Raw genomic sequence first — 13,548 nt, 5'->3', positions numbered from 1 at the left:
AAACTAGGAGAATTTGTCCAAATGCATGGGTAGTTTGGAGGTGCACATCCGAAGTGAGAATGACATCCTTTCTCTCTGACCTCCATTGAGTGTGAGAAGAGAAAGAATCTCATATTAGTGGAAAAAGGAGTTCAACTGAGAACCTATACTTCTGAATTCTCTATTTGTAATTTGGCTTCTAACTCTACCCACTCAATGACCAATTAATTATCTTTAATCAAAACCAATCATAACCCATTCCCTTTGGATATGGAAGGAGAAGGATGAAAAAATTACACAGAACTCCTCCTAGAAACCAACACTAAACAGAACCATTTGACTTCTGCACAACTTCAAATGCTATATAGGAAGAATAAGCAGTTTGCAAAGAAGTAAAGTGTCTGTTCAATCCAACAAAAGTATTCCTATGCCCTGGTGCAAAGGACTTTATAACTACATTCTTTTCATATTATTCTAAAACTCTAGTTCAAAGAGTGTGGTATTGGTGAAAAAACAGAGAAAAATAGATCAAAGGAACAAAACAGAACAAAGAAATAGATTCGCAAAAATATAGTAGTCAATTGATCTTCGGTAAAGGAGCATAGGTAATATAATGAAGCAAAGATAGTTTTGTCAATAAGTAGTGCCAGAAAAACTGGACATCTGCATGAAAAAGTGAATCCAGACACAGACTTGAGACCATTCATAAAATTAACTCAAAATGTATCATAGACCTAAATTTAAAGTGCAAAACAAAAACTCTTAGCAGGTAAAATGGGAAAAAAATGTAGGTGATCTTGGGCTTGGCAATGGCTTTTTAGATACAAGACCAAGGGCACAATTCATGAAATGAAAGATAAATGACTTGGACATCATTAAAATTAAAATCTTTTGCTCTGTGAAGCACACTGTCAAGAGAACAGAAAGACAAGCCAAAGAATGGGGCAAAACATGTGCAAATCACATTTATTAAAGGACTTGCATTCAACATATGCAGAGAACTCTTAAACAACATTAAGATAACAAGCAATCTGACTATAAAATGGGCAAAAGGTATGGATAGATCCCTTATCAAAAAGATATATAGATAGCAAATTGGAATTTGAAGAGATGATCAAAATCATATGTCTAAAAATGGTACAAATGAACTTATTTACAAAACAAATAGAGTCACAGAAGTAGAAAACAGTTTTATGGTTACCATTGGGAAAGTCAGTCCGTCAGTTCAATCGCTCAGTCATGTCTGACTCTTTGTGACCCCATGGACTTCAGCATGCCAGGCTTCCCTATCACCAACACCCAGAGCATGCTCACACTCATGTCCATCAAGTAAGTAATGCCATCCAACCATCTCATCCTCTGTTGTCTCCCTCTCCTCCTGCCTTCAATCTTTCCCAGAATCAGGGTTTCTTTCAGTGAGTCAGTTCTTCACATCAGGTGGCCAAAGTAATGGAGCTTCAGCTTCAGCATCAGTCCTTCCAATGGATATTCAGGATTGATTTCCTTTAGGATTATCTGGTTTGATCTCTATGCAATCCAAGGGACTCTCAAGAGTCTTCTCCAACACCACAGTTCAAAAGCATCAATTCTTCAGTGCTCAGCTTTCTTTATGGTCCAACTCTCACATCCATGTGTGACTAGTGGAAAAACCACATCTTTGACTAGGCAGACCTTTGTTGGCAAAGTAATGTATCTGCTTTTTAATATGCTGTCTCGGTTGATCATAGCTTTTCTTCTAAGGAGCAAGCATCTTTTAATTTCATGCAGTCACCATCTGCAGTGGTTTTGGAGCCCCCAAAAATAAAGTCTGTCACTATTTCCATTATTTCCCCATCTATTTCCCAAGAAATAATGGGACTGGATGCCATGATCTAAGTTTTTTGAATGTTGAGTTTTAAGCCAGCTTTTTCACTCTCCTCTTTCACTTTCATCAAGAGGCTCTTCGGTTCCTTTTTGCTTTCTGCCATAAGGGTGGTGGTGTTTGCATATCTGAGGTTATTGATATTTCTCCCTGTAGTCTTGATTCTAGCTTGTGCTTCATCCAGTCCAGCATTTTGCACAATGTACTCTGCATAGAAGTTAAATAAGCAGGGTGACAATATACAACCTTGACGTACTCCTTCCCCAATTTGGAGCCAATCCATTGTTCCATGTTTAGTTCTAACTTGCTTCTTGACCTGCATACAGGTTTCTCAGGAGACAGGTAAGGCAGGTAAGGTGGTATAGTATTCTCATCTCTTGAAGAATTTTCCAGTTTGTTATGATATACACAGTCAAAAGCTTTGGTGCTGTCAATAAAGCAGAAATAGATGTTTTCCTGGAATTTTCTTGCTTTTTCTATGATCCAATGGATGTAGGCAATTTGATCTCTAGTTCTTCTTCCTTTTCTAAATCCAGCTTGAACATCTGGAAGTTCTTGATTCACGTACTGCCTGACTTGGAGAATTTTGAGCATTACTTTGCTAACATGTGAGATGAGTGATATTCTGTGGTAGTTTGAACATTCTTTGGCATTGTCCTTCTTTGGGATTGGAATGAAAACTGACTTTTTCCAGTCCTGTGGCCACTGCTGAGTTTTCCAAATTTGCTGGCATACTGAGTGCAGCACTTTCACAGCATCGCTTGTTAGGATTTGAAATAGCTCAGCTGGAATTCTGTCACCTCCACTAGCTTTGTTTGTAGTGATGCTTCCTAAGGCCCACTTTACTTCACATTCCTAGATGTCTGGCTATAGGTAAGTGATCACACCATCGTAGTTATCTGGATCATTAAGATCTTTTTTATATAGTTCTTCTGTGTATTCTTGCCACCTTTTCTTAATATCATACCATTTCTGTCCTTTATTGTGCCCATCTTTACATGAAGTGTTCCCTTGGTATCTCTAATTTTCTTGAAGAGATCTCTAGTCTTTCCCATTCTGTTGTTTTCCTCCATTTATTTGCACTGATCACTTAGGAAGGCTGTCTTATCTCTCCTTGCTATCCTTTGGAACTCTGTATTCAGATGGATATATCTTTCCTTTTCTCCTTTGCCTTTTGCTAGTCTTCTTTTCTCAGCTATTTGTAAGGCCTACTCACACAACCTTTTTGCCCTTTTGCATTTCCTTTTCTTGGGTATGGTTTTGATCACTGCCTCCTGTACAATTGGAGAAGGAAATGGCTACCCACTCCAGTACTCTTGCCTGGAAAATCCCATGAATGGAGAAGCCTGGCAGGCTACAATCCATGGGGTTGCAAAAGTCAGACACGACTGAGCGACTTCACTTTCACTTTCCTGTACAGTGTTACAAACCTCTGTCCATAGTTCTTCAGGAATTCTATCAGATCTAATCCCTTGAATCTATTTGTCACTTCTGTAGAATCATAAGGGATTTGATTCAGGTCATACCTGAATGGTCTAGTGGATTTCCCTACTTTCTTCTATTTGAGTCTGAATTTTGCAATAAGGAGTTCATGATCTGAGCCATAGTCAGATCCTGGTCTTGTTTTTGCTGAGTGTATAGGGCTTCTCCTTCTTTGGCTGCAACAAATATAATCAATCTGATTTTGGTATTGACCATCTGGTGATGTCCATGTGTAGATTTGTCTCTTGTGTTGTTGGAAGAGAGCATATGTTATGACCAGTGTTTCTTTTGGCAAAACTCTGTTAGCCTGTGCCCTGCTTCATTATGTACTCAAAGCCAAATTTACCTGTTACTCCAGGTGTTTCTTGACTTCCTACTTTTGCATTCCAATCTCCTATGATGAAAAGGACATCTTTTTTGGGTGTTAGTTCTAGAAGGTCTTGTATGTCTTCATATAACTGTTCAGCTTCTTCGGCATTAGTGGTTGGAGCATAGACTTGGATTACTGTGATATTGAATGGTTTGCCTTGGAAATGAACTGAGATCATTCTATTGTTTTTGATATTGCACCCAAGTACTGCATTTTGGACTCTTTTATTGACTGTGAGGGCTACTCTATTTCTTCTAAGGGATTCTTGCCCACAGTAGTAGATACAATGGTCATCTGAATTAAATTCGCCCATTCTAGTCCATTTTAGTTCATTGATTTCTAGAATATTGATGTTTATTCTTGCCATCTCCTGTTTGATCACTTCCAGTTTACCTTGATTCATGGACCTAACATTGTTTTAGGATCCATCCTAAAATCTTAAATCCTACAAAGGGCTGATGTGCTGATTTTTCAGAGTTGGTTATTAAGAGTGTCCAGTGTACTTAAAATGTTACATTTTTATTGAATGAAGGAAATGAAAAGAATCTTCATTGTCAAATAAATAGGATTTGACTCTTTTAGGGTGTAGAATATGGCAATTATTACAGCCAGTAGGAGAAAGTGTGAGAAAGAGACGGTTCTTAAACCAGCTCTTCTGGACATAAGCAGAAATTAATTGATCAGGAAAGCTGGTTGGTGGAGGAGAGAATAGAATCCGAGCAGGGTTGTTCACTTAGAAGTAAGCAGTGGAAAAAGAAGTTAAATCTATAATGCTTTTACCCTTTGTATGATATGTGCGAAGACCAGCATGTCATCAAAATTCAAATATTACTAAATAGTTTCGTATGCTGTGATCAGTCAAAAGAGATTCTCTTCAGAGCAGAGCTGGAAGATGAACTTTCTCCTGATTGAGCATCTTTTCCACCCCACACCCCGCTTTCCTCCAAAATATCTAGAGGGCCTAGAATCACAAGCCCAGACTTTAACATGGCTGTCTCTCTAGGAATTGAAGCCCTCTTGGTGCTCAAGATTCTCCACAATTATACCATCATCAACATTATAGTCTAGTATAACTGGAATGAGTCAAGTACTGCTCGGATATAATCATAATTAAAGAGAAACAGGAAACAGTCTGAAATTTCCCCTCATTTGAGGAAATATCTGATTTAATTTTTAAAAATACTGAAAAACGACTTTATTCTGAAAGGGAAAAGGGGAAAGAGACAGAAAAATATTTAGATGATTAGTTTCCTACTGCTGCTGTAATACACGGCCACAAACTTGGTGCCTTACCACAGCATAGATTTCTTAACTTTCAGTTCTATAGGTTAGAAATCTGAAATAGGTCTTATTGGCTAAAACGGAGATGCTTGTAGGGCTATGTAACATCCTGGAGGCTCTGGGGAAGAAGTCTCCTTGCCTTTTTCATCTTCTGAAGGTTGCTGACATCCCATGGCTCATAGCCCCTTTCTATCTTCAAAGCCAGCAATAAAATACTCACACTGAAGTACTCTGACACTTACTCTTGCCTCCCTCTTCCACTTTTAAGGAAACTTCTGATTACATTGGGCCCTCCCGAGTAATTTAGTCTACTTTCCTTTCTTAACATCAGCTGATAGCTACCTAAATTTTATCTGCAGCCTTAATTTTCCTGCCATGTAAATAATATATTCACAAATTCTGTGGGTTAGGATGTGGGCGTCTTTTGGGGGGTTGATGAAGTACTATTCTGCTTACTATAATGTGTAGCAAGTCCAGAGCTGTTGCCCGTATCAGGAGATGAGTTGTTCTCTAATACCCCAACTCTTCACAGTATTCTCTAAATCCTCAGAACTTCGTGGAAGCAGTATAAATGATCTCATTAACTGGATTGAGCTAACTAGTAAAAAGGTCATTTGGCAAACTCTACTTTGAAATTCTTTCCACACAAGTTTGTGGCAGAAGGCTGGGGTGGACATAGCTTTTAGACATCAACTTGTATCTACTGATTTACTTATAGATCCTAGTGAATTTAATGTCTTGCTTTGGCACTCTTTTTTTTTTAATGAAGGAAATGTAAAATAAGCAATTTATTTTCAGGACATAGGTCTCTCCTTTGCATGGGACATTGGGAGGGAACAAAAATAGACAAGTAGACATAGCAGACATTCTTACTTTCTGACAACAAATGAATTACTTTATTGATGACTGATGACAGACCTATTCCCAATTTCCTTAGAAATCCTTTGGCGTGAAAACAATGACCAGCAGAGAAATATCTGAGCCTGAGATCTAGGCAGTGACAATTTCAGAAACTAGTGAAGGGATAAGAATTAAAAAACAGAACTGTTTAGTTTCTCTTGGTACTGACCAAACTGGGAATGGATTCCCTGGTCTCACAGACACACCCTTCTAAGAGGAGTAATCCATGATATGTCAAGTCCCCACCCTCCCTAAAGTTGCCTAGGCAAGGGAATTGACAGACCCACTTCTGAACATTCTTTATCAATCAGAGAACTTGAGAGGTGGGATTTGAATTGCCCCATAATTTTGAAATTTATCCTTTCATACTTGAGTCCTTTTGGTTGAAAGGAGGAGATGTTCATTGGGATATTTCAAATATAGAATAATAAAGTTTAGAGATTTCCACCAAGTCCAATATGTCTCCTAACTGTGTCCAGAACAGAATTTTTATGATTATGCAATTGTTTTCCAATTCTCAGCCTCTGAAATAAACATCTGGACAGGATTATAATACCCTGTGTGTAGAGACTGGATCCCTAACTGCTGTTTACCAGTGATATGCTTTAAGTTCCAGGCTCAATAGCACTTCCTTCTCTGTTCTGTAACCTTCATCTTTACGTAAAGATGACTTGGGAGAAATGTTACCTGGAGAACTCAAACTTTAGAATGTTTCAGTCACGAGTCTTCTCAGAACTTGTTCTAACTGCTGATTCTCTACCCCATCACCAGTGAGTCTGATTCCTAAGGTCTAGATGGGTACAGGGAATTCATATTTTTAATAGGCTTCTTGAGATAACTCTGGTCACGCAGGTTTCTCAGCACATTTTGAGGAACACGGCCCCTAGTCCTCTGAACCATTCTGGATGAGCACTGTGTGCATCCACTTTGCACAGCCACCGTCATTAAAGAACACACTCTCACACCACACTCTGGACCAATTAATCTGATTTCTCTCATCATGAGTGTTCTAATCGCTCACTCTTCAAAGTGGCGAGAGATTTCTCAGAAACCACTTTGGTTTTTGGAGAAGCGGAGTGACTGCATCAACACTGATTTTATTTTTGTAATGTGGGCAGAGGACAAAATTAACCTTTTGTTTCCTGGTTTAGGGCAATAATTTCATCCGAAAAGGAAAGCCATTAAAATATTCATTGTATTATCTTTTGTACAAACCCTCTTTGTGTTCATATTCTTAGTAATTGAGACTTTGATGAGTGTCAGCATTCAATGTCCCAATATCCAAGTTGGGAAATGGTGCTGTAGGGGAAGAAAGGGAAGGAGTGAGAGTGGGTGAGGTTATTCAATATAATTTATTTGGGGCACCCTTGCCAGTATTCCTGATCTCAGCTCAAGCATTCCACAAATGAGTCGTTCTTGATACTTGGGGGAGAGTCGTAAACTACCTTTGGGATCTGACTAAAGATCTAAAACTCCTCACCAGGAACATGTATGTAGACAAACAAAAATTTTCAAGCAATTCTAAGTATGTCATGGGTGCACCTCTCCCAAAGCTCATCTAGATTTAAAACTTGTGTTCTGAGAAGATTGTGACCCCTCCTTTAGAGAAATCCTTTTGTTCCAACCACAGACATTCTTGAATGAGTCTTTATTAGTTACAGAACTTTATTAGTTCTATAACTAATAACTGTCTTTATTAGTTTTTATTATAGAACTAATAAAGTTCTATAACTAATAAAGACAGTTACCCCAGGTTTTAGATCACCTGAGGGTAACCGTTAAATGTGTGAATGTCTGACCTCTACCCTCAGAGAGTGATTCAGCAGTTATAGGGTCCAGCTCAAGACACTGAAGTTATTTTACAAGCCTCCAGTGATACTGATGCAGGTAATAAATGATCACAATTTGAGAAATTTCAGAATTGAGAAAATGGGCAATGACTCAGAAAGAAATGACTCAACTAGTACAAAAATATAGAAAAAGAAAAACAAAAAACCAATCAGACTACTTCCTTCTACCAGATAGAAACCTAAGTAAAAACAGTGGGGTTGGCTTTTCACATTCTAAACCCTATTCTCTATCTATTTTTCTGTTCAGTTTGGCTATCCTAGAACACTGTATTCATTTACCCCAATGAAAATTGCACACAATGCCCATTTTAACCTCAAATTTTCTGTATGAAATATTGGGAATAAAGATGGGTAGGCAGAAAGATTTTTTTCTCACCCCAGACTCTTATAAGAGGGGTCGGGTCCTTGGGCCCATTCATTCTCTTCAAAGTGACTTCCTTATGTTTATGTTGGTGGAACTGTACTATTTACAACTCAAAAGAGACAAGGACAGGGTGTGTTGAGTGGAAAGGCTGCAGAGATTCTTCTTCACCAGCTGTTAAATGTTTCCAGACAGTAACTTGGCTGGATATTTTGAAACTGTGCAGAAGACCTTCTGTAGGTTGGCAGCAGCTTCTGGTGACCAATTTTCAACATTTGTTGAGAGTTATGCTTGTGCCAGTGGGTAAGACTACTATAGAAGGAAACAAATGAAGTTTAGACACTCGCCTGCCTTAGTACTCTTGCCTGGAAAATCCCATGGACAGAGGAGCTTGGTGGGCTGCAGTCCATGGGGTCGCTAAGAGTCGGACACGACTGAGCTACTTCACTTTCACTTTTCACTTTAATGCATTGGAGAGGGAAATGGCAACCCACTCCAGTGTTCTTGCCTGGAGAATCCCAGGGATGGGGGAGCCTGGTGGGCTGCCATCTATGGGGTCACACAGAGTTGGACACGACTGAAGTGACTTAGCAGCAGCAGCAGCCTTAGATAGCAGGTTCATTGTTTGCCTCACTGATGTATCAGAACAGTGGTCAGAATATAATACAAACCCATCCATCTGACTCTGATCAAACAGGACACAGAGCTGAAAATTCTATCAAAATATCTAAATACCAAATTTTAATTTCTCCTTTCAGAAAATAAATACATGCTGTTTCTATGGCATTGACCTCAGCTAACTTTTACAACCCTGGCTTTTCAAACTTTCCTCTTTCATCCCTCACTGAAAATGAAGATTACTTTCAGATCATATGAGAAGTAATGGGAAAAAATATTGGCACTTGTGCTCTGATGCAAGATGACATTTTAGTGGCTCTTATCAAAGTAAATGAAAAAAAAAATCTGATGAGTCTTTTATTGTTGACCCAGTGAGATGGTTCCCTTGGCAACTAACATGGGAGGTGATAGAGATGGAAGAGCTGAGAGCTCCTATCCAACTTCACGCACAGCTGACTAAAAGATTTTCAGACAACACTGTTGATGGCATAGGGACCGTGTTGAATGCAATGGTGCGGAGAAGTAGGGGTAGCAGGTTGGGGAAGCAGGGCACCTTCTTAACTATCATCAAAGTCTGAGTGATATAAAGCATACCAGAGGTACTGCTTCATTTACAGTCAAATCAATTAGATTCAATCAAATCTAATTATTGTATGTTGCTATTTGTCTCCTAAGTGATTCCTAGAGCTTCAGAGAACAGAACATTCTCAGTGAGAAAGCAGTCAACATGTATTTTATTAAAGACCTAATGAGACTTGCACTGTGGTAAGCCATGGTGTTTCAAAGAGCAAAAGAGACAACTGGAAGTTTGAAAAACTTGGGTAAACTGAGCTTCCAATGGAAGTAGTATGTGAGAGGCTGTAACACTCTCAGCTTGACAGCAGAGAACTTAAACTCAGGGCTGACCTCTCACTAATATGCTTTGGAGAAGGAAAAAAACAACAACAACAATTAATTGTAGATGTTCTGATGTTGTAGCCACGCGTTCCGGGAAACAAACTCACTCAGAAGGACAATGCAGAGAGTGGAGTACAATTTATTACACCAGCGGGCCCAAGGCAGAGTCTCCTCTTAGCCAAGGACCCTGACCAGCATTTATGAAAATCTTTTATACCCCATGTGTATGTGTCTAAACCCACCACTCCAAATTCCTTGAGACTTACATAAACCAAGGAAAATACAATCCCAATAACCCCATCATTCACGTGCTATGTGCTCATGTGCTCAAACAGTCAAACAATTAGCCAATAATCAATAAACCCGAGGTTACACTCCGATAGATACAGAAAAATTTATGGCCTGTCTGGAGGAAGGGGTGATTAGTGTATGTTTTCTCTTAGGCGATGAGTAACCTAGATATGATCTTCAAGGTTGCCCTGTCTGGTTCCCCTGTTGTTGTTTTCACAGACACTAAACACAGAGTTCAGAGTCCATTGGAAAGGTGGCCGAGCATGATCAGCATGAACAGGCCTAAGATGGAGTCCAGGCCCTATGAATTCCTTCTTCACTGAGAGGTACTAACAGAGTGGTGATGGAAATGCCTCCCTTCCCTCTGTGTCAATGATAGACATGAACATTTGAACATGAACTTTCTTCTTGCTTTTCCAGAACCCTTTCCATAAACTTAGTACACAAATCTTGGTAAAGCTGTCAACTCAAATTCATATCTCACCTTGTCCCTTGATTGGAGGCATTGGCTGCACTCAGATAACTTTACCTTGGAAATATGCACCAAAACTCCATTTGTTGGGTTTCTGCTTACAAATGTGAATTTAGTGAGTTAAGATGTCAATTTCCTGTATATAAAGACAGGATCCATTGAATTATATATAATTTTTGATAGAACTTAATGCCATTTCTGTGAAGTTATAACAATTTAGAGAAGTAAACTGAAACATGGTTGAGAGGTTGTTGCTGAACCACGAAAGACGCCAACATTCTTGGTCTCCAGAGAAGAATTCAAATCCAGGGCTAGAGATGAGGCTTGATCGCTCAGAGCTTTTGTGTAATGAAGTTTTATTGAAGTATAAAAGAGATAGAAAAAGCTTCTGACACAGACATCAAAAGGGGGAAGAAAGAATACCCCCTGCTAGTCTTTAGCTGGATGCTATATAGCTACTAGCAGTCTGCTAATTAAAGAAAGGAAATCTCTCAAAACTCAGAGAATGGCACCAGGCCCCTCACTCATAATAATCTTGGCACCAGGTGAGTCATCCCAGGCCGTAAAATGATCGACATGTACCTTGAAGAAAGGCAGATTCCCATACAAATGTACAGTTTCATTAACATAGATTAGGAGAACAATGTATGAGTATATCATGCTGGTTTGTCAAGTCAGTTCTGAGCCTTTAGGCGGAACGACTTAAAGACAGAGTGGGATAAATGCATAGTACATTAACACAGCTTAAGACAAACATTTCCATAAGAAAAATGCATTGGTTAGCTCAAGGTTTGAGAAAAGTTAAGTTCAGGTGGAGCCAGGAGTCATTATGGCAACACAGATTTTTAAGAGAAACCTCTTTTTAAATTTATATAGAAAAGGGTAAACAATTTAACACTGGTTTGTTTCTTCCTGCCGCTTAAGAGAGAGATTAAAAATATCTGACACTTGCAGCCTATTTCCTCCATTTGGAAACCCCTGGCCTTCCTGCCTGATACCCTCTCATGGTTAAAGACTTACATGCAACAGTGTTCATCACAAGAGTATGATTTATTATACTGTAAAATTGAATATGATATATGTGTTCAACTATATAAACCTGGATAAATAAATTATGACCCCTCCATTATAGCTATTGAAAATCACACTTGTAAATATCAAAGAATATAGAAACATGCTCAGTATTAAATATATATACTATAGAGTGAAAAAAAAAACAGGTGGTAAAATCATGTACAAATAGAATATAAGTGATATGTTTACTCATAAAAATCTGGAAGGTCATGCCATTTAAAATTTCATTTAATAGTAAAAATCTCTAAGTAGTAATGTTAGGGGAAGCACACTGATCGAAACCACCCACCTTGGCCAGGCACTGTAGTAACCATTTGCATGAGTTTTTTACGACAGGAGGTTCTGGTAAGGGAGACGGGACTAATAAGCCAGCACCAACCAGAAAAGTTCAGGAAAGGTCAAAAGGAGACACCACATGATCAACCACCTCCCAGAATCCTTCTCTATCTTGGCTGAACAAGGCATGCACCACCAAGAAGGACTCTGAGTCAGATAATTGGCTAAAGACAACCTGGAAACTAATTCCATCACTGTAAAACCTGAGACTGCGAGCCATGTGGCAGAGCTGTTCTCCTGGGTTCCCTTACCCTACTGCTCTCCACCCAGGTGCCCTTTCCCAATAAAATCTCTTGCTTTGTCAGCACGTGTCTCCTCGGACAATTCATTTCCAAGTGTTAAACAAGAGCCCAGTTTCGGGCCTTGGAAGGGGTCTCCCTTCCTGAAACAGTACGATTATAGGTAAATTCTGCTTTCCATTTCATGTGTCTGAGATTTCAAAATATTTGACAATGGCCATTCATTATAGTTGCCTATTTTTAAAATTGAGTTTTTTATTAATGAGTTCTTTATATATCCTAACACAAGTCCGCTATCGAATATGTGTTTTGCAAATATTTCCTCTCAGTTGATTCATTTTCATTTTCTTAATATTGTCTTATAAAGAGTAAAAGTTTTTAATTTCAGTGAAATACAATTCTGAACTTTTTTTGATTATGCTTTGAATGTCGTATCTAGGAAACCAAACATACACTGGAAGGGTATTCTATTATGCTAATTTTAGCAAAATGCCTTCAAGTCAACAACTTATTCTTAAAATTTGTTGTATTTATGTCCATAATTTTGCATCATATTTCAAGATAAAATTTTATAAAACCATTTAAAAATAACAAATAATTTTGGTTTCCTTTTGAAAGTGAATTCACTTAAAAGTGTTTTTTTTTTAAAACAAAAACAATTCTTGGATAATGAAGACTCTGTATAGAGAGAACCTAGTGAGGGGTCTTCAAGAAAAAGAACAGTTGTTGTTTAGTCGCTCGCTCATGTCCAACTCTTTTGTGACCCCATGAACTGTAGTCTGCCAAGTTCCATTATCCATGGGATTTCCCAGGCAAGAGAGTAGGTTGCCAGTTTCTTCTCCAGGAGATCTTCACCACCAAGGGATCGAACATTCATCTCCTGCATTGAAAAGCTGATTCTTTACCACTGAGTGACCTGGGAAGCCCCCAAGAAAGATCGTAGGCACCACCAACAAGGAGGAGATTTTCGCTGCCTTCCTAACGTCAGTTCCAGATCATTGTTTCACAACACTAACCTTTGCTTCACCATTTAGAGATACTTGCCATTAATAGGGATCTCTCAACCCCTCTCTGGCATAACATGCAAAACTATATTCTTGATTTAGTCTATTTGAAGTGAATGGGCAACATTTAATAGCCTCTTTCCTGGTGGCTCAGACAGTAAAGAACCTGCCTGCAGTGCAGGAGACCCAGATTTGATCCCTGGGTTGGGAAAATCCCCTGGAGAAGGAAATGGCTATCCACTCCAGTATTCTTGCCTGGAGAATTTCATGGACAAAGGAGCCTGGCAGGCTACAGTCCATGGAGTCACAAAGAGTCAGACATGACTGAGTGACTTTCATTCACTAAAGCACTTGAACAGAGTGTAGTTTAGAATTCACCAGCATTTGAAAACTGTTCTGGAGAATCATAGACTGGATTGTTCTTAGTACATTAATAATGCTCTAAAAGTACTGGGGCCATTTTCTAAAATGCCTCAGACTTCTCAACACCCTAAAGTGTTTGGTTCTGGGATTTTGGTGCTGACAGGCATCTT

The sequence above is a fragment of the Bos javanicus genome, chromosome 20 (assembly GCF_032452875.1).
Source record: "Bos javanicus breed banteng chromosome 20, ARS-OSU_banteng_1.0, whole genome shotgun sequence".
Lineage (NCBI taxonomy): Eukaryota > Metazoa > Chordata > Mammalia > Artiodactyla > Bovidae > Bos > Bos javanicus.
This window is presented reverse-complemented; position numbering follows the sequence as displayed.